Genomic DNA, 27,134 nt, shown 5'->3' with positions numbered 1-27,134 from the left:
CTAGGTCAATCAGTCTGGGACCCTCTGACTACAACACTGCCATTTGGAGGGTGTGGAGAAAATTTAAAGGGCCAGTTCATCCCCAAAACTACACGGTCCTGGTTAAATATTCTTAGTGTGAGGGCCTCATCATCAAGTTTTTTCTGTTTTATCATTTCCCTTTGAAGAGAATGAAATAAGACAGTTTTCTCTTCCTTTGGAAAAAATAAAATTGAAAAGCACATCGTCTTCAGATGATGAAGGAAAGCCTGCTGAACATGGTGGTTCACACCTGTAATCCCAGCACTTTAAGAGGCCAAGGCTGGTGGATTGATTTGAGCTCAGGAGTTAGAAACCAGCCTGGGCAACATGGCAAAACCCAGTCTCTAATGAAAATACAAAAGTTAGCCAGGCATGCTGGCACACATCTGTGGTCCCTGCTACTTGGGAGGCAGAGGCTAGAAGATCCACTGGAACCTGGGAGGCAGAGACTGCAGTGAGCTGAGATTATGCCACTGCACACCAGCCTGGGCAAAAGAGTGAGACCCTGCATCAAAAAAAAAAAAAAAAAAAGAAAAAAGAAAGAAAGAAAGAAAGAGAAAGAAAGAAAGAAAGAAAAAAAGAAGGAAAGAAAGAAAGAAAGAAAAGCCAGTTTGCTAGGGATTGTCGTAATAACAGATCCTTATTGATGTCACATGAGAAAAGCCTTTTCTTCACCCTCCGATAAGTGGAGGTGAGGATGCAGTGGGGCCCCATCCCTAGTGGTGCCCTGACTGCTGCCACCAGCCAGTGGGTCTGGGCTGGTGGCTCTGGGCCATGTGCCTGTTTCTTTGCCAGATAGAGAAAATGTTCCCATCTGTCAACTGCCTTCAAAGGCAGCTGGAGAGGCAGACTGTGCTCCTGGCTGCTGTGCCAAGTACTCAGCCTTTAACCAACAGACTATGTGCCTTGAGCTCAGATTTCAGGGGCTGGGAACATGACAGAGAACAGGAGAGACAGAGTTCCTCCTGCCTCCCAGGAACCCAGGGTGTAGCATCCACAGAACACAAGGCTGGCTTTGGAGTTTCTGGTCTGATCCAGGTGCCTGTTCTCCCTAGGGATCTGACCAATCATTTTACCTCTCTCCTTCTCAGGTTCCACATCTAGAAACAAGCACAGGGACAAAGATGTCATCAGTGGTCCCACAACACTCCCTTACTGCTGCTTAAGATCTGCACCCTACATCTCTCCCCAGGGCCCAGAGCCACCTGCCCAGGGCCAGGTGACAGCAGGCAGGGGTGATGTCTCGCTGCCTCCTGTTCTGGCAGACTAGGTTATCAGAACCAGGGAAGCATGGCTCTGAGTCAGCAGAGTAGGGGACAGGAAGCTGTGAAGATGGAGCTGGGAGGAAGGGCCAGTGCAGAGGAGCAGGGCAGGATGCTGGTCTGAGCAGTGTGCAGCCAGTCCAAGAGGCTGTATCCAGTTGCTTTCTCCAGTCCTGCTGGAACAGAGTGGGATGGGATCAGGGGGGTGGGTGGGAAGGAGGTCAGATGCCCTCTTCCTCCAGTTCTTTATTTCCAGCCAACTGGAGGTGATTCAGCCACTACTATGGGTGCCACCTGGCTTCCATGAGTTTGTCACACTGTGTCCTAATTTTCTGTGTTCATGGGTGCCCAGCTGCAGTTGAGCTGACCTGGAGGGAGGGGCTTGGATTTATTCATCTCGGTCCCAAGGCAACACACAGAAGCTCAGCAGACAAAATCTGATGGTGCCCTAGCCCCAGAGCTGGTCTTCTTTTCAACTGTATCTACATGTGGGGTTTTATGGGGCCTGGAGGGTCTCCTGCAAAGTGGTGGGTTTTGCCTCAACTAACACAGTCATGGCCCACCAGGTTCCATCCACTGGGCACCCCCACTTCTGTCCTGGCTCCCTGAAGGTGGCCTCAACCTGCTGGCTGCACACACCCTGCCTGCTTCTTCCCCCTACTCCCTGTCTCCACCCAGACCTTCACCTGTTCCAACACCTATTCCACATACTTCCATCAGCCCCTTCTGCTCTTCCTCAAACAATCTCAAGCCAGGTTCCTCTTGATCACTTCATGCCCATATCACAAAGACCATCTTCTAGCTAGGACCAGCTCCAAGCACTCCGTGTAAGCACCCAGACTGTCTAAAAGTGTCTCTCCTCAACAACCTGCCACAGCTTCCTACTGCCTCTCATAATGTAGCTCATTCTACTCTACCTTCAACAGTGATTACTGAGAACCTGCTTGTCAGCTGCACCCTGGGAAACAAGGATAAATAAAACAGGCACAGTCTCTGACCTTTCGGATCTACTCTAGGTAGTTAGGGAAGACAGACTATCAATCAAATAACCCCACAAAGAGAAAACTATAAAAGGCTAAGTGGAAAAGGTGTCCATCCTTGCCTGCGGTAACAGAGAAGCTGAGCTGGTTTGTCAGGAAAGGCTTCTCAGAGGAATTAATGCCCCAGCTGAGATATGAAGAGGTACAGAGGATGAAGGATTTGGAAAGAGCATTCCAGAGAGAGGGAACAGCAAATGCAAAGGCCCTGAGGCAAGATAATGTATCGCCTGTGCAGATGACAGAAAGAAGAGCCAAGGGGCCACTGGGCAGAGGGAATGGGGAGTGCAGGCCTGGGAGGCATGGGGAACGGGTTTGCTGTCAGCTGCCTGGAGCAGCCCCTAATCTAGCCTAGCTTCTTATCAGTGTGCACAAGAGAAGTGACTTTATGTTAGCCCAACCTACACACAATCACTAAATAGATTCTGCTATGAAGTCTATGTTCCACGCCACAGGCAGCGCAGATGGAAATCCGACACAAATGTCTGTGGTCATCTGTAACCACTACTTCTACCCAACAGCTTGTGGTATCAAGGACTCAGACTTTTATAAGAGAAAAGTCCAAATAGGCTTTAAGAGCTAATGGTCTCAACTTTATGCAGGAGTCTGACCAACCCTCAAGGTCACCACTTGAATGGTGGTGAAGCCCAGCCCAGTATGAAAAACAGTGGACAGGTCTCAGCTCCCCTGCTCCCATCAGCCACTGGTCACTCTCTGGGCAGGCAGACATCCGGGCAGTCACTTTTGTTTTGGGCCAGTTTGTAACCCAGACCCCACATTCTATTTACCAAAACAGCTTCCCCTTTCATCCCTGAATTGCCTTAACTCAAGAAAGAACATAAACCCCAAAGCCCCACCCTCATGTTTCAGATCCCTGAGCTAGATAGACCTACAGCCTCTCAACTATGGCTCAGTCCACTTTGCCTCAGGGTGAAAGGCCACTCCTCCCTCCCTTCCCCATGGCCCCAAGGCCTAGACCACGGATGTCCAAATACTAACACTAGCCCGGATGCTGTGGCTCACCTTTGTAATCCCAGCACTTTGGAAGGTCGAGGCAGGTGGATCACCTGAGGTCAGGAGTTCAAGACCAGCCTGGCCAACATGGCAAAACCCCATTGCTACTAAAAAGATACAAAAATTAGCTGGGCATGGTGGTGCACACCTGTAGTCCCAGCTTCTCAGGAGCCTGAGACAGCTTCCTACTGCCCCTCAAGGAGAATCGCTTCAACCCTGGAGGCAGAGGTTTCAGGCCACTGCACTCCAACCTGAAAGCTCTTGGCTCAAAAAAAAATTAAAAAGTAGGAAGTTTTAGAAAGATCCATCCCTCCCCTAACAGGGAATGCTTTCTCATTAAATGAGCTTAGGTGTATTTCAACATCCCTGCCCCCCACACATACCCTAAACTGTAGCATGTAGTATTAATAATAATAATACCTACTATCTGTAGGCCACTTAACACTTTACAGAGCACTTTTATACCTGTTACAAGCACTTGCTAATTAATAACTATTGTTTAGCACTGTTAATTTAGTGACAGTGTTACAAATTGGCTGGCTGTGCACTTCTCTCTCCTTAGATCAGCCAGCCAGTCATGCAGTCATGCAACCTGCCTACAGGATCTCTTTGGGTGTGAAATTTTCACTTGTGGTCTCTACTCTTAAATGTCTGAATCTGGCAGAGATTAAATGATAATAGTAATTACAGGATCACTGAGTGCCTCTAATGGGCACTTCACATGCTTATTTTTCACATAATCCCAACATATTTTTATATCTCCATTTTCTAAATGAAGCAGTTGATGGGTGGAAAGGCTAAGAACTTCAACCAAAGACATTCAGAGAAATCAGAGTTGGAGTCAAGATTTGAGCACATGATGATCTGGCCCTGTGCCCTCACTCTTAATCACTATGATTACCCCTCTCACCTCTGTGCTGGGAACACATGATCTCTTAACAATGTAATAAATAAAAACTCTTTTACCTAAGAAATGTGAGAAATGCGAGCAACCTCTGAATTATTAGGCCCAAAGAGGCACAGAAATGAAGCAGCAGTTATGTCCCACCCACTCCTCATCTGCATCCTTGAGCCAAATAATTTTTTCTTGATTACTTGCTGTTTGGAATCTAAACTAACTGATGCCATGGATAGCTATATATTAACCTGACCATTCTGCATACGAGACAATGTAATTTATAGATTGGTAGTTCCACAAGATACAGCCAATCACTAATCAATGAGAATTCCTGACAACATTGGCCCACTCCTTGTCCTGATTTTGACTTTATAAACCTTATTAAAAAGGGCCAAGTTCATATCTTAGGTAACTTGTATCTGAGTCTTACAGGCAGCTGTCCTCACCTTGGCTCAAGTAAATTCTTTAAAATTCTATGTTTTGCCCCAGCTTTTTTTTAAGGTTATTTTTGGTGCTGTGAGCAGGATTCAGAGAGACACTTCCAACTATCCAACACCCCTCCTGGACTTAGCAACTCGCCAATAAAAACTCTGTGTATTCTTTTGGCTCCTGTACATTGTCAAGTGAAAGGGTTAAAGTATTCCTAAACTCAGATCTCCCAATTATTCTGAGAGGTCTAGACTTTGCTTGAGTTGTTCTTTTCAACCCTTGCTTTCCAGAAAGAAAAAAAAAGTTTTCCATTTTTGGCTACAGTCAGATTTAGGTTTCAAAATTAAAAAAAAGGGGGGGGGTTTCTCTACTTCTGCCTCAAGACAGGAGGTCTGGGTCATAATATTAGTAGACTAGCACTGGTGGTTTCACTTCTTGTGACACAAAATTACATAACATGCTTCTAAAATGTGGCTTCTTTTGATTGCTTCTAATTTGATCTTACCTTTTTATTTGTGACCAACTCCCATTAGTTTCAAACCAAACAGTGTATGACAGTGTACTCTCTCACCTCAAAGAGAAAAGGCAATTTCTCCATCTGATTCATCTAGCTGCTCTAGGCAACTAGAGACTTTGTAGAGGTGTTAGAATGTTATTTAGTAGTGTGTACCAGTCTCACAGGGCCTCCCCAAAAGAAAAACACCTGCAGAGACTTTTAGCTAAGCTGGAAGATACATAAGCATTGGTCACCCAGCACCATGATTAGCAACTCCCAGGTGACTCCTTGGGGAGTGATGCTCATACACAGCACACTTATACCTGGTACATTATGCTAGCCATGTTCTCTTTTGAAAATTTTTTAAATTATAAAAAATGTGATCATCACAACTGTGCTTTCCCTTCTGGGTAACATCCCTAAAAACATGACCTAAATCTATGCATAATACCTATGGAACTCCATTTTGCAAATGCCTAGGATGTTGAATATTCAAGATTGTCATCATCTTCCATCTTTGGATTTGTTAAGGCAAAAGCTGAAGAAAATATTTCAGCAACACTATACTAACAAGATTAGGGCTCTACGTAATAGGCTAATTGGACTGCTCTTAGAATGCATGCATTCACGGAACTATCAAAACAAAGGGATGGAGAAAGATTTACCAACCAAATGGAGAGCAAAAATAAATAATAAATAAATAAAAAGCAGGAGTTGCAATTCTTGTATCGGATAAAATAGATTTTAAAGCAACAAAGATATAGTGGGAAAAGGATCAATGCAACAACAAGAGCTAACGATCCTAACACCCAGATAGGAGACTTAGATTCAATGAGACAGAAAATTAATAAGGATATCAAGGACTCGAACTCAGATCCAGAACAAGTAAACTTAATAAATATTTATAGAGCTCTCCACTTCAAATACACAAAATATACATTCTTGTCAATACCACATCACACCTACCCATTAGTTTAAATGAAACATTGATTGGCCATTATTAATACCCAATTTTTTTCAAAATAAAGCAATATTTCCATTTACTCTCCCTCTTTCTCTTCCTCTTTCTTCCTCTCCTTTACTTATTTTTTTTTTTCTTTCCTTCTCTCAAAAAAAAAGAAATCAACTTGTAAACCTCTAGATCCAGGTCGGCAATGTCTCTTTCATTGCTTGATTTCCTTTCTTCCCTTCCCTCCCTCCCCGCTTCCTCCCTTCCTTCCTTCCTTCCTTCATCCCTTCCTTCCTCCCTACCGTCCTTCTTCCCTTCCTTCCTGCCTTCCTCCCCCCCGCAAAAAAAAAAAAAAAGAAAAAAAAAAATTGGATATAGACAATCCTTAAAAAACACACTGTGAATATAAATCTGCTCATTTTGAACCTTGATTTTTTCCATTTATTGTTTATGTACATGTTAGGGTTAGAATAAGAATATTTCTATAACCTTAGAAAAAACATCAGTGATGAAACTGTTGCATTCATTGCAGCTCAACAAAAAAGCTACTGATTCACTAGCTGAGACTGTACTAGAAAATCATACTGCTTTAGTTTATATATTAGGTGGGCAAAGAGGTATATGAATGGTTGCAAATACCTCTTTATAGTATGTACATAATGCTTTCTATGAAGTAGAAACTCACCTAAAAAAAAAATTAGGAAAGAAGCCATTAGGCTGCCACGTATCTGAAGAACCTGGATTTTGTTTTCTCCCCAATGCACTTAGTTTGCTCTGTAATGAAATAGCTTTGTTGTTGTTGTCATTATTCTGGCAAACAAATTTCTCCTTTTATAATGCTATTTATTTCTTCATGTTTAACTTGTTCCAAAAAAATTTAAATCATGATATTACAAAGAATAGAGAAGATAAAAACAAGCCACAGAAGCTCCGTAAATCAACGAGTTGACTGTAGTTTTATTTTTGCCACTCTGTGATGCCATCACAATTTGGCTTTTTAGACACTTTTAACATTTCTCACTGACATTATCTCCTCTTTCTCCCCACCCAATGTGAGACAGAACTATCAGGGAAGGAGACTTCCCAGTCAGAAAGACACCCTAACACTTAGATTTTGATCACTGATGCTTTCAAAATTAGATTTTGATCAAAAACAGAAAAAGAAGAAATAAAAATTGGCTGAGCATGGTGTTTCACACCTGTTAATCCCAGCACTTTGGGAGGCAGAGGTGGGCGGATCATGAGGTCAAGAGATCGTGACCATCCTGGCCAACATGGTGAAACCCCATCTCTACTAATATACAAAAAAATTAGCTGGGCGCTGGAGGACTCAAGATGGCGCTGTGAGAACAACCCAGGATTGGAGCTCGCGTTGTGTCCGCGGAAAGGTGAGTCTGAGCTGCATTTGCAGACTGATCTTTGTTGCCCACGGAACGGGGAAATTCCCAAGTGAAGAGAAGACGCTGGACGCCAGGCAGAACCTCCGCCTGGCGAAGCCGGCAGCCGGGGTGGCGGCGGCTGGCCCTACCCAGCGCTCCCCACAGGGCGCGCTTGTCTGGGTGCCCCATTGAACCGGCAACAGGAGATGTGAGAGGACTGGACTTGAGACTGAGCTAGACTTGGACAGTGGGCCAGCCAGGGGATGGCAGGGACAGAGCGTTAGGGTTGGCCCAGTGGGACGAACAAAACCGTGATTTCAAACAAGCCCCGGGCAGACGGCCCGAGACGCTCTGAGGGGGAGGGGCGTCCACCATTACCGAGGCAACCCGCCCCAACTGAGATACACGCCCATTGCTGGTGCCAAGGCAACCTGTCCCTACTGAGATACACGCCCACTGCTGACGCAGCCTGCCGTTGCCGAGGCAACACGCTACAACAGAGAGACTCCACCGCAGGGTGTGGTGGAGACCACAGCAGAGACTGCAGGAACAGGGCTAATCACACAACAGCAGGGTGGAGACTCGGCAGCCAAACAGCGGCTAGTCTGTGTCCTAGCTGGGCAGGACCTCAACGGACATCCAAAAATAAAGCCCAAACCCCTCAACACAGAGCATTTGAGACAAAAAAAGGGTTTTTTAATGAGCTCTGTTGCTGCAGAATCAAACATAGCAGCCTAACAGCCCTGAATGAACAACAGAGCTCACAGCTCAGCAATTAAGCCCCTATAAAGTACAAACTGTCTCCTAAAGCAGCTCCCTGACCCCTCTATATCTAAAAGACTGACATTAGGCAGGCATCATCCTGGGACAAAGATAGAAGAAAAAGAAACTGGTAGCATCCCTCGCTGTGCCACAGCTGCTAGAGGTGCACCCCAGACAAGTAGGGTCTGGAGCGGACCTCAGCAGTCGTACAGCGAAGGGGCTAGACTGGTAGAAGGAAAACCAAGCAACAGAAATACTTCATCATCAACATTCTGGGTGTCCACTCAGAGACCCAATCGAAAAGTCAGCAACTACGCAGACGACCAGCGGACAAATCCACAAAGATGGGAAGAAACCAGCGCAAAAAGGAGGAAAACACCCGAAACCAGAAGACCTCGCCTCCTAGAAAGGACCAAAACTCCTCACCAGCAAGGGAACAAAGCTGGACAGAGAATGACTGTGACGAAATGACGGAATTAGACTTCAGAAGATGGATAATGAGAAACTTTTGTGAGCTAAAAGATCATGTATTAAATCAATGCAAAGAAACTAAGAACCTTGAAAAAAGATTTGAAAAAAGATTCGAGGAAATGATAACAAGAATGGATAACTTAGAGAGGAATATGAATGAATAAAAGGAGCTGAAAAACACAATACGAGAACGTCGCGAAGCATGCACAAGTTTCAATAGCCGAATTGACCAAGCAGAAGAAAGAATATCTGAAGTCGAAGACCAACTCAATGAAATTAAACGAGAAACCAAGATTAGAGAAAAAAGCGCAAAAAGGAATGAACAAAGTCTCCAAGAAATGTGGGACTATGTGAAAAGACCTAACCTACGTTTGATAGGTGTACCAGAAGGGGACTAAGAGAATGAATCCCAGCTGGAAAATACTCTTCAGGACATCATCCAGGAAAATTTCCCCCACCTAGCAAGACAGGCCAACACTCAAATGCAGGAAATACAGAGAACACCACAAAGATATTCCGCAAGAAGAGCAACCCCAAGGCACAGAATCATCAGATTCAACAAGGTTCAAATAAGGAGAAAATACTAAGGGCAGCCAGAGAGAAAGGTCGGGTCACCCACAAAGGGAAGCCCATCAGACTCACAGCAGATCTCTCGGCAGAAACACTACAAGCCAGAAGAGAGTGGGGGCCAATATTCAACATTCTTAAAGAAAAGAACTTTGAACCCAGAATTTCATATCCAGCCAAACTGAGCTTCAGAAGTGAAGGAAAAATAAAATCCTTTGCGAACAAGCAAGTACTCAGAGATTTTGTCACCACCAGGCCTGCTTTACAAGAGCTCCTAAAAGAGGCACTACACATAGAAAGGATCAACCAGTACCAGCCATTCCAAAATCACACTGAATGCTAAAGAGCATCAATATAATGAAGAATCTACAACAACTAACAGGCAAAACAGCCACTTAGCATCAAAATGGCAGTATCAAATTCACACATAACAATATTAACCCTAAATGTAAATGGACTAAATGCACCAATCAAAAGACACAGACTGGCAAATTGGATAAAAATCCAAAACCCATCAGTGTGCTGTATACAGGAAACCCATCTCACATGCAACGATACACAAAGGCTCAAAATAAAGGGATGGAGGAAGATTTACCAAGCTAATGGAAAGCAAAAAAAAGCAGGAGTTGCAATTCTCCTCTCTGACAAAATAGACTTTAAAGCAACAAAGATCAAAAGAGACAAAGAAGGCCATTACATAATGGTAAAAGGATCGATACAACAAGAAGAGCTAACGATCCTAAACATATATGGACCCAATGCAGGAGCACCCAGATACATAAGGCAAGTTCTTAATGACTGACAAAAGGACTTAGACTCCCACACAATAATAGTGGGAGACTTTAACACTCCACTGTCAATACTAGACAGATCAACCAGACAGAAAATCAACAAGGATATCCAGGGCTTGAACTCAGACCTGGAGCAAGCAAACCTGATAGACATTTACAGAACTCTCCACCCCAAATCCACAGAATACACATTCTTCTCAGCACCGCATCACACCTACTCTAAAATTGACCACATAATTGGAAGTAAAGCACTGCTCAACAAATGCAAAACAACTGAAATCATAACAAACAGCCTCTCAGACCATAGTGCAATCAAGTTAGAACTCAGAATTCAGAAACTGACCCAGAACCGCACAGCTTCATGGAAACTGAACAACTGGCTCTTGAATGTTGACTGGGTAAACAACGAAATGAAGGCAGAAATAAAGAAGTTCTTCGAAACCAATGAGAACGAAGACACAACGTGCCAGAACCTCTGGGACACATTTAAAGCAGTCTCTAGAGGAAAGTATATAGCAATAAGTGCCCATATGAGGAGAATGGAGAGATCCAAAATTGACACCCTATCATCAAAATTGAAAGAGCTAGAGGAGCAAGATCAAAAAAACTCAAAACCCAGCAGAAGACAAGAAATAACTAAGATCAGAGCTGAGCTGAAGGAGATTGAGACACGAAAAACCCTTCAAAAAATCAATAAATCCAAGAGCTGGGTTTTTGAAAAGATCAACAAAATAGACAGACCACTAGCCAGATTGATTAAAAATAAAAGAGAGAACAACCAAATAGATGCAATAAAAAATGATAAAGGGGAAATCACCACAGATTCCACAGAAATTCAAACCATCATCAGAGAATATTACAGACAACTATATGCGCATAAACTAGTAAACCTGGAAGAAATGGATAAATTCCTGGACTCCTGTGTCCTCCCAAGCCTAAACCAGGAGGAAGCTGAAACTATGAATAGACCAATAACAAGGTCTGAAGTTGAGGCAGCAATTAAGAGCCTACCACAAAAAAAAAAGCCCAGGTCCAGACGGGTTCACAGCCGAATTCTACCAGACACACAAGGAGGAGCTGGTACCATTCATTCTAAAACTATTTCAAACAATCCAAAAAGAGGGAATCCTTCCCAAATCATTTTATGAGACCAACATCATCCTGATACCAAAACCCGGCAGAGACCCAACGAGAAAAGAAAACTTCAGGCCAATATCCATGATGAACATAGATGCAAAAATCTTCAATAAAATATTGGCAAGCCAATTGCAACAGCAAATCAAAAAACTTATTCATCATGATCAAGTAGGATTCATCCCAGGGATGCAAGGCTGGTTCAACATACGCAAGTCTATCAATGTAATTCACCACATAAACAGAACCAAAAACAAAAACCACATGATTATCTCAATTGACGCAGAGAAGGCATTTGACAAAATTGAACAGCCCTTTATGCTAAAAACCCTCAATAAACTCGGTATCGATGGAACGTATCTCAAAGTAATAAAAGCTATTTACGACAAACCAACAGCCAACATCATACTGAATGGGCAAAAACTGGAAGCATTCCCTTTGAATTCTGGCACTAGACAAGGATGCCCTCTCTTACCACTCCTATTCAATATAGTACTGGAAGTTCTAGCCAGAGCAATCAGGCAAGAAAAAGAAATAAAGGGTATTCAAATAGGAAAGGTGGAAGCCAAATTTTCTCTATTTGCAGACGACATGATAGTATACCTAGAAGACCCCATTGCCTCTGCCCAAAAACTCCTGAAACTGATAAGCAACTTCAGCAAAGTCTCAGGATATAAAAACAATGTGCAAAAATCACAAGCATTCGTCTACACCAATAACAGACTTAAAGAAAGCCAAATCAAGAGTGAACTGCCATTCACAATTGCTACAAAAAGAATAAAATACCTTGGAATACAACTCACAAGGAACGTAAGAGACCTCTTCAAGGAGAACTACAAACCACTGCTCAACGAAATCAGAGAGGACACAAACAGATGGAGAAACATTCCATGTTCATAGTTAGGAAGAATTAATATCGTGAAAATGGCTATACTGCCCAAAGTAATTTACAGAATCAACGCTATCCCTATCAAGCTACCAGTGACTTTCTTCACAGAACTGGAAAAAACGACCATGAACTTCATATGGAACCAAAAGAGGGCCCGCATAGCCAAGTCAATTCTAAGCAAAAAGAACACAGCGGGGGGCACCACACTACCGGATTTCAAACTATACTACAAGGCTACAGTAATCAAAACAGCATGGTACTGGTACCAAAACAGAGATATAGACCAATGGAACAAAACAGAGGCACCGGAGGCAACACAACATACATACAACTATACAATCTTTGATAAACCTGACAAAAACAAGCAATGGGGAAAGGATTCCCTGTTTAACAAATGGTGTTGGGAAAACTGGCTAGCCATGTGCAGAAAGCAGAAACTGGACCCCTTCCTGACACCTTACACTAAAATTAACTCCAGATGGATTAAAGACTTAAACATAAGACCTGGCACCATAAAAACCCTAGAAGGAAATCTAGGCAAAACTATCCAGGACATAGGAGTAGGCAAGGACTTCATGAACAAAACACCAAAAGCATTGGCAACAAAAGCCAAAATAGACAAATGGGACCTAATTAAACTCCACAGCTTCTGCACGGCAAAAGAAACAGTTACTAGAGTGGATCGGCAACCAACAGAATGGGAAAAAATTTTCTCAGTCTACCCATCTGACAAAGGGCTGATATCCAGAATTTACAAAGAACTCAAACAGATTTACAGGAAAAAAACAAACAAGCCCATTCAAAAGTGGGCAAAGGATATGAACAGATACTTTACGAAAGAAGACATATATGAGGCCAACAATCATATGAAAAAATGCTCATCGTCACTGGTCATCAGAGAGATGCAAATCAAAACCACATTGAGATACCATCTCACGCTAGTTAGAATGGCGATCATTAAAAAATCTGGAGACAACAGATGCTGGAGAGGATGTGGACAAAAAGGAACACTTTTACACTGTTGGTGGGAGTGTAAATTAGTTCAACCATTGTGGAAGACAGTGTGGCGATTCCTCAAGGTCTTAGAAATAGAAATTCCATTTGACCCAGCAATCCCATTACTGGGTATATATCCAAAAGTCTGTAAATCGTTCTACTATAAGGATACATGTACACGAATGTTCATTGCAGCACCGTTTACAATAGCAAAGACCTGGAATCAACCCAAATGCCCATTGATAATAGACTGGATTGGAAAAATGTGGCACATATATACCATGGAATATTATGCAGCAATCAGAAATGATGAGTTTGTGTCGTTTGTAGGGACATGGATGAATCTGGAGAACATCATCCTCAGCAAACTGACACAAGAACAGAAAATGAAACACCGCATATTCTCACTCATAGGTGGGTGATGAAAAATGAGAAAACATGGACACAGAAAGGGGAGTACTAAACACTGGGGTCTATTGGGGGGAAAAGGGGAGGGCCAATGGGAGGGGGAGGTGGGGAGGGATAGCCTGGGGAGAAATGCCAAATGTGGGTGAAGGGGAGAAGAAAAGCAAAGCACACTGCCATGTGTGTACCTACGCAACTGTCTTGCATGCTCTGCTCATGTACCCCAAAACCTAAAATCCAATAAAAATTAAAAAAAAAAAATTAGCTGGGCATGGTGGCACACACCTGTAGTCCCAGCTACTTGGGAGGCTGAGGCAGGAGCATTGCTTGAATCTGGAAGGCGGAGATCACAGTGAGCCGAGCTCGAGCCATTGCACTCCAGCCTGGCACCTGGCAACAAAGCTAGACTCTGTCTCAAAAAAAAAAGGAAATAAAAATCTATTTTATTTAAAGAAAGCAAGCCCCTCTAAATTATCAAGCCCAATGAAGGAAAGGAATAAGAATGCAGTCATGTCCCACTCCCCCTCCAGACCACTGAGCTAAATTATCATTTCTTGCAGCGCTTGCTATGTGAATCCCAGACTGACATAAAAAGTAGTTATGAAAGAACCTAACAATGCTACATGCTGTATACCATAACTCATAACCTACAGTTCAACCATTTAGAGTATACCACTAGTCAGCACTATTTCTGTGAACCAATCAACAAAAATTTCTGACAAACAACTTCGTATTGTCTCACTCTTTTTGTCTTTAAAAACCTGCATGTACCAAAGATCAAATTGGGCTTATATCCAGGTTACTTCCAGGCACCTGTCATCACTTTGTCTAAAATAAACCCTCTAAAATTCTATTTTATGCTTTATTTTCTTTCTTTGGGTTAACAAATGTATAAAGCATTAGCACTTGGGGATAAAACTAAAAATAACATTGCCCACATCAAAAAATTAAATTAAAACAACTCAAATCCTAAATGGGTTAAACAGTAAGCCAAGGGAGTGAGCTAAGGCCTAAACAGAAACATATGTGCAACAGACTGAGGCAAAGAAACAACAACAAAAACCTCTTCAGCATAATATTAATGAAATGTTAAAGATAACATTAAGTTACTGAAAACTCAAAAAAGGTAAAAGCAAGCAAATCCCTGCTTATGATAAATAGTTAAGCAACAAAAAAATGTGAGAACTGTGGTCACAGTCACCTTTGGGTGCAGAAGGTAGATGAGATCAGGAAAACACCAGAACTGCAGCAGCCCTGTTTATTCCCCTAGTGATTCTATAAAAGGTTACATTCTTATTTAAACTCAAAACAATCAATTTATTCCAAGGATTATCTTTGCTTTTTCACGTATCACACAATCCACGCAGATTTTCAACCAATGAAATAAAAATCTTCCACTCTAATCATAAAATAAAATGTTTAAATACTTGGACACATTGGAATTATATGGCACCAAGATTTTATTTTTGTAAAAAAGGAAATGTGAATACAAGAGCTCAGGGAAGCAGCCTCTTGTATTCACATTTCAGAAGAAACCACAGAATAGGTTAAACATGTTTCCGAGCTTGACGTCCATTCTCGCTGTGAAGGCAGCCCAGGGCGGCTCACTCCTAGATGCTGAGTGGCGAAAAACTGAGCGGCTGGGAAATGAAATGCTGGGAGCTCCACACTCCCTACCTTCCCCTTCTCACAGCGTGAAAATGCTCTCTCCTTCAGGATATTAGTTCTAAGCAGCGACATAACTCATCTGGAGTCAGTTTAATGTGCTAACCTTTGATGTTTTTTTTCTGAAAATACTTCTGGCAGCAAATGAGTGGAGCTTGCTGAACGAAAACCAATTTTCCAACAATCTGCCCAGCAGTTCAATTCTATTATCACCCAGAGTTAGCACAGACCACACAAGTTCAGAGCTCAGTCCCACAAACTGCCCCAACTACAGATGTTAGTCTGGGGGACCACCTATACTTCTGAGCAACTATCTTTAAATCAGGGGCTCCTGTAACCCCTCCAGTCCAGTAACTTGTTATAACTACACACAGTACTTACTTAGTAAAACATTTTACTTGTTTGCCAGCTGATTATGAAGGACACAACTCAGGAACAGCAAGATGAAAGAGACGCATAAACCAAGGGAGAGTGGTGGAGGAAGATGGGACAAGTAAGTGACCCTGGTAGAAAGGCGTAAAGGAAATCCCCCATCATTTGTGTTCAGAAAGAGCAACTTACTGAAAAACACACCCTTCCCATTATGATGCAGATGATGCTCCCTTATTTACCTATGACAAAACCAGACACAGACACTGCAAATTGTTTTTTTGCCTTATGAACAATTAGCTGAACAGTTTTTTCTTCATTGGTCAGAAGAAAACACTTATTAATCAAACTTTGCTTAAGTTTCTCTCCTTATCTCAGGATCCTGGACTCTGACTCACCTTAGCCTGAATCAAAATACAACCCCTCTTTCTAGAACAGGCTGACTTCAGGGCAACATATTCTGATTTCAAAGCTGATATTGCCACCCTCCATCATGGCCTCTCCCTCCCATCTTCTTTTTAATCTTGTTTGCTTCTCTCTAGGGGAAAAAAAAAACGCTTTTCTACCCAAACTTTGTGATGCTGCCAGATCTCATACTTGGTTCTTTTTTCCTACTGTAATACTCCCTTAGAATAGTTACTTCTTTCTAGCCTTAACTTAAAATTATTTTATTTGGCATTATCTAGAAATAGCCCAGGACAATGACGATTACACCCTGAGAAAAGGCATCACACTCACTACCTCCATCCTAAATCTCACCAGTTTCCCCATGGATCCCAATTTTTCCAGGACTCTGCATAAAAAGCTCCTTCCATGATTGACATAAACATATTGAAATCCTTGCAGTAAAGACTTCCTGGGAAAAATGAATTTGGTTTTCAATGACCACCTTTTGCAGAATTAGGATGGATGTTTGCTTGGATTCTCTAACCTCATGTCTCTGCTTTCAAGTCAAAAATATTCACTTGGTTGTAATGAAAAAAATACTGCTTGCAATGGTGGCTCACACCTGTAATCCCAACACCTTGGGAAGCCAAGGTCAAGAGATTGAGACCACCCTGGTCAACACGTTGAAACCCCATCTCTACTAAAAATACAAAGAGTAGCTGGGCTTGTTGGCACCTGCCTGTAGTCCCAGCTACTTGGGAGGCTGAGGCAGGAGAATCACTCAAACCCAAGAGGTGGAGATTGCAGTGAGCTAGGATTGCACCACTGCACTCCAGTCTGGTGACAGAGCGAGACTCCATCTCAAAAAAAAAAAAAAAACCTAGTAATAAGTAAATCCAGCAAAAGTACTCAAACTCAGTATTTGTTACAGAAGGGCAAGAAATTGTAATGCACTTATATTTTATACCTCAACAAAAAAACAAAAGTACTTATCTTTTTCCAGGCAATAAACATATCATTTAATTATTATTTTTATAACAAATCATATAGTAAACAATTAATATGTGAAACTTCTAGCAGTTGTCAAGTTTCATTCCAAATTTAGCATTAAACTGAAACCCAGATAACAGAACTGAGGTACCCACTGTCAAAAATTCTCTACCCTTGCACAAAAAACTGATGCTTTCAAAAACGTTTGTAATTCATGTGTTAATTTATTTTTTTTTCAGAAATGTATTTATTTGTCCTCAGCCATAATGAGAAACATTTTTTCTATTTTTTTTCTCAGATAGCATTTCCAAAGCTAAGCCCTTGGGATTCTGTTTGAAATCACGCTAAAATAGAACAGACCTCAGAATCTGTCCACATTCTTTCTGCAAAATAAAAATGGTAAATAATTTTTTTTTTTTGAAACAGAGTTCTATTCTGTCACCCGGGCTGGAGTGTAGTGGTGCTATCTTGACTCATAGCAAACTCCTCCTCCCGGGTTCAAGCAATTCTCTTGCCTCAGCCTCCAGAGTAGCTGGAATTTCAGGTGCAGGCCACCACATCTGGCTAATTTTTTTGTATTTTTAGTAGAGATGGGTTTTGGCCATGTTGGCCAGGCTGGTCTTGAATTCCTAACCTCAGGTGATCTGCCCTCCTTGGCCTCCCAAAGTGCTGGGGTTACAGGTGTGAGAAACCTGTGACTGGCTAAAAATTTTTAACCAATGGAATATAAAAGGAGATATTTTCTCTGAAATCTATCCCTTTCCTTCCTCTTAGCAAACATTTGTGTCTTTTGTCTTTCAAGCTCTAATGATAAACTACATTATACAGTTAATAAAATCTGTAGTAAGTATAAAATATATTTAAGGTGACAAACACAAGGAGAGGTGGTACTGACCAGGACACAGGCATATTGGACTTGTGTGTCAATCATTTGATAGATTCTCCCACCCCCATCCTGCTAAGGTAATTAATCACCTCCCTCAGAAGCCACTGTCCTTACTCCCTGTGCCTGATGAGTATTTTGCTTTGCAAGTTCACACACTACCTCATTAGGGTGGGTTTTCCTTGCACTTTGGGATAGTTATTCCTTCACAAGCTTGAGAGAAACCAGAGGATAAGATCCAGCCCAGGCAACATAGCAAAGTCTGTCTCTACAAGAAATACAAAACTTAGCTGGGAGTGGTGGTGCACGCCTGTAGTCCCACCTACTTGGGATGGGAAACGATCCCAAGGTGAAACGATCACCTAGGCCCGGGAGTTGGGGGCTGTAGTGAACCTTGAAAGTGCCACTGCACTCCTGCGTGGGCGGCAGAGTGAGACATCATCTCAAAATAATATCAGTGATTTAATTTTTAAGAAAAGAAAGAGGGCCGGGAGCGGTAGCTCACGCCTGTAATCCCAGCACTTTGGGAGGCCGAGGCGGGTGGATCACGAGGTCAAGAGATAGAGACCATCCTGGTCAACATGGTGAGACCCCGTCTCTACTAAAATTACAAAAAATTAGCTGGGCATGTGGCGCGTGCCTGTAATCCCAGCTACTCAGGAGGCTGAGGCAGGAGAATTGCCTGAACCCAGGAGGCGGAGGTTGCGGTGAGCCGAGATCGTGCCATTGCACTCCAGCCTGGGTAAGAAGAGCAAAACTCCGTCTCAAATAAATAATGAGGAGAAGGAAGGAACTGGGGGCGCCCGGGCCCACTACTTTTTTCAAGAAAAAACTCCGGACCCCAAGTGGGGATTCCTTCCCCTTATTCCCTCCAATCATGCCCGCACAATCTGAAGGAGACTCGAGGTTGCGCACAGAGACGCCCACAAAGGGCTCTAGGCTGGGGAGCAATTCACGCTCATGGACGGGGCAAGACGCTAGGGATCTGGCTGCTGGCTGAGTCCCTAATCTGCGATGGAGGGAACGGAGGGCCGAGCTGTGCCGGAGCAATCCTGGGTCTGCAAACTCGAGCTGACCACGAAGACCAGATCCCACCGCAGCCGGTTCCCGCAGGATTCAAACAGCCTCTTCCCCGTTTTGCGGACTCCAACCCCTCGCACTCACCATTTTCCAGCCTCTGGATGTTTCGGCGTCCTCCTTAGGGATCTCCCAGTACTCGCAGGTCACAGGATAACGGGGGCTGTTGTAGACTCACCTAGGAGCTCTTGGAGCAGAGGACACGAAACAATGGAGACAGGAACTGAACCCAGAGCCTGGTCGCTAGGAGACAAAGACCCGTCCAGCTTGTAGAGGCCGCCTCTTCCCCTCTGGCTGCGCTTCTGATTGGACAGTTTTTACACACCACTGATTGGCTAGAGCTCCATTCCCCACCCCTTCAGGCCCTGAGTGACAGGAGATGTAACCAGACCCTGGGCTGAATGAGGTGAGAGTGGCAGGTTTTTGGCTGCAGTGTTTTCAGACGGAGATTCCTTCCAGTCATTGGACCTGGCCTGGCTGAGGGACATTTGCATTTAACTTGGCGCTACCGGGAGCTCGCCTTCTACTACCACGCGCGGCTGGATGACCGCCCAACAGTGCGCCCGCGCTTGCAGGAAGGCTGGTGCTGCTCGTCAGCGACCCCAGGTAGTATGGGCTGGAGGAGGTAGAGCCATGACGGAGGGGACCCGGGTACTGGCCGAACGAATAGGTGGGGGTAGAAGACACTTTGAGAAGGTATTTCTCCCTCCTCCTGGAAGCCTAGACGTCACTCCAGGGTCTGGGGTCCCAGGTGGACGGTGGAACACTGGCCTGACTGGCTGATGCACACTGCCTCGGACATTCCTGCTGGAGCCCCAGCCCCTGACACTGACCTAGGACATTGAAGCTTCTGCCTAGCCTTTCAGGAGGGAGCATTGAGCCTTCCAGCTCTACTGTGTGACTTTGAGGCTGTCACTCCCCTCTTGGGGCACCGGTGACCAGTCTTCAGTGGGAAGCACTACGCCATCTTGGAAGGCTCCCGTGGGCAACCAGAAGGTATCACATACAGAGGGGCACAGAGGGGACGGGAGAGAAGCTCTTGGGCACCTTTTCTTTGCCCAGGATATTCTTCCAGCCACACCTTTGTCCAACCCATGCCCCCTCCGTGGTGCACTTTTCAGTCTCTTCTCGGCAGCTCCGATCCACTTAGAATTGCAGCCTCTTTCAGGAAGTCTTCTCGAACTTCCTCCTTCCCAGCCTGAGAGCACCTAGCCCTCTTTGAGGCCCCCACAAGCCCTTTGTGCAGTGAGCAGCCCTGACTGGGGATGCAACCTTTACTGCCGAAACTCTCAAATGACTAAGGGTGGCAATATGGTCATCCCAGCGCCTTCTCAGCTCTCCAACTGTGCCCCATCTTCACCTCCAAATACCTTCTCAGGAGGGACTCGTGCCCACCCCTTGGGCGGCTTCCTGCTTCCCCTTACATCCAGATGCCTCGCCGCCTGCATAGGGTCTTGAGGCATTGAGGGAGGCGGTCTAAAGGGCTCTGGCTAAGCAGCTGCAGATCTGGGAGTGGGGAACTGGGCTAAGGCGTGGGAAGTCATCGTGGGCATTGCAGGGGGGTGTGTTATAGAAATTTCAGGTAGAGACTTAAAGGGCAGTATGTCGGGCCTCTGTCTCACCTCTGAACTGCAGCCATGTCACCTCGGGTCCATTTTGTAAACCCTGGGGAGGGTCTTTTGGGAGGGGGCGGGGGTTATGGAGGTCCTCGAGGGCCTTGTTCAGACCCCAAGCACCCCAGATGCACAGGCACTGGAGCCTGAGAAGAAATAATGTTTTAATTAAGAGTCTGTTGGCCAGAGGGCCCGGGGCATGGACAGGTGAATACTGAATTTCCACCACGGGGACAGCCATGCCCAAATAATGCACTTGCTTATCTCCTAGTCAGCACCAGGTCTGCCAGGCTCCCTCTGGCCTTCCCTCAGAGCATCTGCTGAACTGCAGAAATCTACCTTCCAACTTCCACTTGGTTGAGGGGAGGGAGAGATGGAGGGGAAGACAGAGAGGGACCCCCCCCCCACTTCACTCCTGCAGGCAGACCTGCTGGAGCTGCTATGCAGCATGACTTGAGTCTCGCCTTCCCCAAGGTGTGCCTGAAAGGGAGTCTTTCTGTTCCCACCTCCTTCCTATAGGTGCCTAGCCCAGGACCGTGTCCCCAAACACCCCACTGTGGGCCCAAGGGACTCCTCCTAGAGCAGAGTCTTCTAGCCCCTATTCTTCAATAGGTAAACTGAGGCCCAAGGAGGTTGTCAGGGACACAGAGCAGGGATAGGCAGCCCAAATCCCTGCAAATGGGTAGCTTGGGCCTCTGCCAACAGCAGGGTCACACGCTTATGTCTTGAGTCTGGGTCCCCTCCACCACATTCCCCTGTGAATATTTGAGGACCTGCCTCTGCCAGGGTTCGGCAAGAAAATGGGGAATTTTATAATCACCCAAATTCCATTCCTTGGCCTCTTCTCCATGCTAGCACCTGTGCACATCTTTGGGGAGCCCTGTCTCACTCAAAATTGGTAGTTTTGCTGCTCAGAGGCCGGGATTACAGACAGCTCTTTTCACAAATAGCTTTTGGCTTGCCACAAGCTAGTGCCACAGCAGCCTCTGAACTGATGGGTCCTAGCCCATGCGGGAGCTGGTAGAGGAATGGGCAAGGTTTCAGGCTTCTCAACTCTAGGTGAAGGTGAGAGAAAGCATTTTCAGGGCGATTTGACACTTAACAAACAGTAGGCAAATCGCATCCATACTCCTTCCTCTCTTTCTACTCCATCTCTTCTTCCTTCCTCCTTTCCTTTCCCCATTTCTTTCCCTCTCACTCCCTATCTTCTATTTTTTTCTCTTTTTTCCTTCATATCATTTGTTGAAGGCCTCCCTGGCCTGAGATGAACATAAGCAGAAAAAGTAGCTTCCAGCAGCCCATTCTTCAGACTGGGAGACTCAGGCCCAGGCCTGTAGTCCCACAGCCACACCGTGAAAGCATCCCCAACAGAGTGTCATTGTGCACCAAACAGCATGGTCCCTGTGACCCAAAGAGGAGAGATGACAGTCGTTGAAGTAGTCAGAGATGCTTTGAGGAGGCTCCAGGCCTGACAGGCTTGACAGGGCCAAGTGGAACTATTGTATTTCTTGGCCTTGAATGACAGGCAGCTCATCTTGTATCTGGAGAAGGCTCACACTGATGCTTCCTGCTCTTCCAATCTGTCTCTCTCCTGCTCCTCCACCCACACATCCCTGCATTCTGGCCACAGTCCCTCCACTTGGTGTGCATGTCCCACCTTCTCTGTTTGACAAGCTCCTGTTCATCCTTCAAAGCCCTGGCTTCAATGCCCTCTTCTTTGTGCAGCCATTTCTGATCTTTCAAAAAGAATCTACATCCCTTGGGGCTCCTGCTGCTTCCAGCCTCACCTCTGGCTCACCCAGGGTCCACCAAACTGGGAGGTCTATGTCTTCTTCTATCAGTCAGAGTCATTACTACCTTTGGGGCCCCAGGATCACCCAACTTGGGACTAGATACACAGATTTTTTTGAGAGTGTACTGAATAAAAGACTAAGTGTTTGAAAACAAAATGAGAAAAATTAAAAATTAAAAATAAATAAAAGTAAAAAGGAAGCAATCTTCTAAGGCAGCAGTATTCACTATAAATAAAACATGAGTCACGCATGTCATTTAAAATTTTCTAGGCTGGGCACAGGTAGAAAGTAAATAGTTCCTCTTCAAAGATTTCCTTCTTATTAAAGAATATATAATAAATCTTATAAACAGTAGTTTCCTTTAAAGACTAGCTTCCTTCAAAGCCTTCTTGCATTTTGCTAACAACTCCTTGTTAAGCCCTATCCCGTGTAGCTGTTAGATATAAGGGAATAAGTGCACTCTTTGTCCTTGTACCTTAACCAGGATACTTGTGCTGGACATACTAACTCTCAGCCTGTGCCCCTTCCTTATTTGGAAATGTTATTACTTTTCTGAATCCTTTTGCAAGTAACTTTCTCTTTTCCTTTGATTCTCTGTTGCCTTTACCTATTTACAAAAGTTTTATGTTGTTAGCCAATTGGGTTTATCTTAGACTGTGAGGTCCAGCTCCAACCAATGGAGGTAGGACAGAGCAGTAAGACCCCAATGTGTAAGGGATAAATATTCCTGCCTTTCTTTGTTCAGTGTGCTCTCATGGCAAGATTGCTGACAAACAGCACCCTTTCTGCAGAAAGTAAAATTGCCTTGGTGATAAAACTTTTTGTCTGAATAATAATTTTTCTTTGTGGCACCAAGGAACAAGCACTTTGTTTCTAACAACACGGTGCTTCATGCCTGTGATTCCAGCACTTTGAGAGGTCAAGATGAGTAGATCACAAAGTCAGGCGTTCAAGACCAGCCAGGCCAACATGGTGAAACCCCATCTCTACCAAAAATACCAAAATTAGCAGGGTGTGGTGGCACACACCTGCAATCCCAGCTTCTCAGGAGACTGAGGCAGGAGTATTGTTTGAACCTGAGAGGTAGAGGTTGCAGTGGGCTGAATTCACATCACTGCACTCCAGCCTGGATGACAGAGCAAGACTCCATCTCAAAAAATAAAAATGAAAATAAAATAAAGTTTTCTAGGAGCTACATAAAACTAACAAAAGAGAAATATATAAAATTGATAGGAATAATTTATCCCAATATAACCAAAATATTATTTTAATATGTAGTCAATATAAAATTATTAGTTAAGTAATTTTGGTACTCTGTCTTCGAAATTCACACTATATTTTAAGCTTCCAGTACTTTGGTTCAGAATAACCGTATCCCAGGTACTCAGTCACTCTGGGGAGGCCTAAATACCCTGACCTTAGTAAGGTAAAGGACCTGAACCCCTTTTTTACCAGATGTGAGTAAACACCCCCTCTCTATTAGTATCTCTCTTTTAAGGCCCAAGGGTGGAAAAGGTTGTGCCCCAAGATAGAGCAGAATGCTGCCAGCAGAAAGTGTCCACAGGTGTCCACCTGCGACTTAGTGGGTACCTGTTCACTTTCTAGAAAGCAGACAGTGAACATAGAATAATGGAGCTCCAGTGAGAGAAAAACACCATGTCTTTAGATCTATTCACAGCTTTGCCCTTCACAATTTAGATGTGGAGAAAATATATTAAAGGCAAAATTCTTATTTTGTAATTTAGTTTTGACCCTAATCATCAGGCTGTGGTTGTATTTCCTCCTGTGAAGAACTTTATCCATTTAAGCACCCATTACATGCATACATGTCTGCATGTATTTCTGGATAGCTCAACAACATCTAACAAAAGATATGACTTTAACTAAGGGATAAAGAAAATTAGTACCTCTGCAGTGCCTGTTTGTCAGGTAACTTGCCATCAAACTGTCCTTGAATGACAGGAGATGCAGTCAGACACTGGGGAGAATGAGGTGAATGTGGCAGGTTTTTTTCTGTGGCCTTTCAGAATTACCACGCTTTCCTTGAATCCTGGCACTCTCTCTGTAATGGGTGTATGTGTTAATTATCTATCAACTGTACAACAAACCACCCCAAACTTACTAGTTCATGATTAAGTTGGTCCGCTATTTTGGCTTGGTTCAGCTAGACTCCATCAGGTATGTGTAGGCAGTCATTAGTTGATGAGGTGGCTCTGTTTTTGTGAGGGAGCTGGCTGTCAAGAAGACAACACACTGAGCATAATCTGGAGGCTGGGAGATGGTAAGGCCAAATGTTTGGAGAGGCAGGCAGGCATGAGGTTTAAAGAAATACTACGCCACAGTGTGTGTGTATGTGTGTGTGTGTGTTTCAGTAGAAAAATATCAGCAATGCCAGGCACAGTGGTTCATGCCTATAATCCCAGCACTTTGGGAGGCTGAGGTGGGAGGATCACCTGAGGTCTGGAGTTTGAGACCAGCCTGACCAACCTGACCAGCATGGAGAAACACCCTCTCTACTTAAAAATACAAAATTAGCCTGGCATAGTGTTGCATGCCTGTAATCCCATCTACTTGGGAGGCTGAGGCAGGAGAATCACTTGAACCTGGAAGGCAGAGGTTGCAGTGAGCCAAGATCACACCACTACACTCCAGCCTTGGCAACAAAAGCAAAACTCCTTCCCAAAAAAAAAAAGAAAGAAAAAGAAAAAGAAAAATATCTAGTCTGGACTAATAGGAAAAGTGATTTGTTTGGTCATGGGCAGGCAGTGGGTGTGGAAACAGGAGGCCCTGGTAATGGAATGTGTTGACAGCAGCTAGGCTGTTGAACAAAGGTTACAGTAAGCTGTAGAATTAGTAGGGTACCGGATTCCATGCTGGTGCATTCTGCCTCCAAGTGGCTTCATGTAGGCTCTTGAGTGAATGTGATAGGTGGGGCTTTCTTTCTTCTCCAGACTAGTCCAGGAGGTCCCCAGGAAGCCAGGCCCCTACTGCTGCTTCTGTCTGTACTGCTCCTGCTCCTTCACAGTAAAAGGCACCCTGGCTGCACTAGAGATGGGGATGAGAGACTCCAATTTCACCAAAAAAGAAAAAATATTGAGAGTGCTTATATCTGACTCTTCCTGAGAGGCATGATGGTGAGAGCAATGACGACAGCTACATGAAACTGAGTCCTCAAGAGGCCCAGAAAGTAGGTGGGGTCTCCATCTGATATGATTAGGCTGTTTCTCCACCAAAATCTCAACTTGAATTGTATCTCCCAGAATTTCCATGTGTTGTGGGAGGGACCCAGGGGGAGGTAATTGAATCATGGGGGCAGGTCTTTCCTATGCTATTATGGTGTTAGTGACTAACTCTCACAAGATCTGATGGGTTTATCAGGGGTTTCTGCTTTTGCTTCTTTCTCATTTTCTCTTGTGGAACTATAAGTCCAATTAAACCTTTTTTTTTAAATTGCCCAGTCTTGGGTTTGTCTTTATCAGCAGCATGAAAATGGATTAGTACCGGTAGAGTGGGGTGTTGCTTAAAAGATACCTGAAAATGTAGAAGTGACATTGGAACTGGGTAACAGGCCGAGGCTGGAACAGTTTGGAGGGTTCAGAAAAAGACAGGAAAATGTGGGAAACTTTAGAACTTCCTAAAGATTTGTTGAATGGCTTTGCCCAAAATGGTAATAGCAATATGGATAATAGAATCCAGGCTGAGGTGGTCTCTCAGATGGAGATGAGGAACTTGTTGGGAACTGGAGTGAAGGTGACTCTCATTATGTTTTAGCAAAGGGACTGGCATCGTTTTGCCCCTGACTTAGAGATTTGTGGAACTTTGAACTTAAGATGATTTAGGGTGTATGACAGAAGAAACTTTAAGCAGCAAAGCATTCAAGAAGTAACTTGGGTGCTGTTAAGGCATTCAGTTTTAAAAGAGAAAACATACAAATTCAGAAAATTTGCAGCCTGATGATGCAGTAGAAAAGAAAAACCCATTTTTTGTGTGTGGAAAAATTCGAGCAGGCTGCATAAATTTGCATAACTAGCAAGGAGCCTAATGTTAATCCCCAAGACCATGAATAAAATGTCTCTAGGCCATGTCAGAGGACTTCATGGCTGCTTCTTCCATCACATGACCGAGGCCCAGGAGCAAAAGTGGTTTTGTGGCCTGGGTCCAGAGTCCCTGTGTTGTGTGCAGCCTGGGGATTTGGTGCCCTGTGTCCCAGCAGCTCCAGTTATGGCTGAAAGGGGCCAATGTAAAGTTCAGGCTATGGCTTCAGGCTATGGCTTCCCAATCCTTGGCAGCTTCCATGTGGCATTGAGCCTGTGGGTGCACAGAAGTCAAAAACTGAGGTTTGGGAACCTCTGTCTAGATTTCAAAAGATGTATGGAAATGCCTGGATGACCAGGCAAAAGTTTGCCACAGGGGCAGGACCCTCATGGAGAAACTCTGCTAGGGCATTGCAGAAGGGAAAGGTGAGGTGGGAGCCCCCTCACAGAGTCCCTACTGGGGCACCGCCTAGTGGAGCTATGAGAAGAGGGCCACCATCCTCCAGACCCTAGAATGGTAGATTCACTGACAGCTTGTACCAGGCACCTGGAAATGCCACTGACAATGCCAGCCCATGAAAGCACCTGGGAGGGAGGCTGTACCCTGCAAAGGCACGGGGTGGAGCTGCCCCAGACTATGAGAACCCGCATTTTGCATCAGCATGACCTGAATATGAGACCTGGAGTCAAAGGAGACCATTTTGGAGCATAAAATTTGACTGCCTTCCTGGATTTTGGACATGCATGGGGCCTGTAACCCTTGTTTCGATCCATTATTCCCATTTGGAATGGCTGTATTTACAAGCACCTGTACCCCCGTTGT

The 27,134-nt window shown here is 44.3% G+C and overlaps 2 long non-coding RNA genes across 8 annotated transcripts in view; one reads left to right on the top strand and one right to left on the bottom strand.

Annotated features, from left to right (window-relative positions):
• The window catches only part of LOC128930976 (uncharacterized), a 50,583-nt gene extending 31,482 nt beyond the window's left edge, over positions 1–19,101 (bottom strand). The window contains exon 1 of the long non-coding RNA XR_013526855.1: positions 18,959–19,101. This is a non-coding gene — a long non-coding RNA (uncharacterized LOC128930976). The remainder of the gene's footprint in view (positions 1–18,958) is intronic.
• Positions 19,102–19,311: 210 nt separating this feature from the next.
• The window catches only part of LOC128930806 (uncharacterized), a 163,560-nt gene continuing 155,737 nt past the window's right edge, over positions 19,312–27,134 (top strand). For all 7 annotated transcript variants that reach the window (XR_013526849.1, XR_013526848.1, XR_013526850.1 and 4 more), the window contains exon 1: positions 19,312–19,477. This is a non-coding gene — a long non-coding RNA (uncharacterized LOC128930806). The remainder of the gene's footprint in view (positions 19,478–27,134) is intronic.

Source organism: Callithrix jacchus, chromosome 15 (assembly GCF_049354715.1).
Source record: "Callithrix jacchus isolate 240 chromosome 15, calJac240_pri, whole genome shotgun sequence".
Taxonomy (NCBI): Eukaryota; Metazoa; Chordata; class Mammalia; order Primates; family Cebidae; genus Callithrix; species Callithrix jacchus.
Note: the sequence above shows the minus strand (reverse complement) of the source record. Positions and strands in the feature narration are given on the sequence as shown.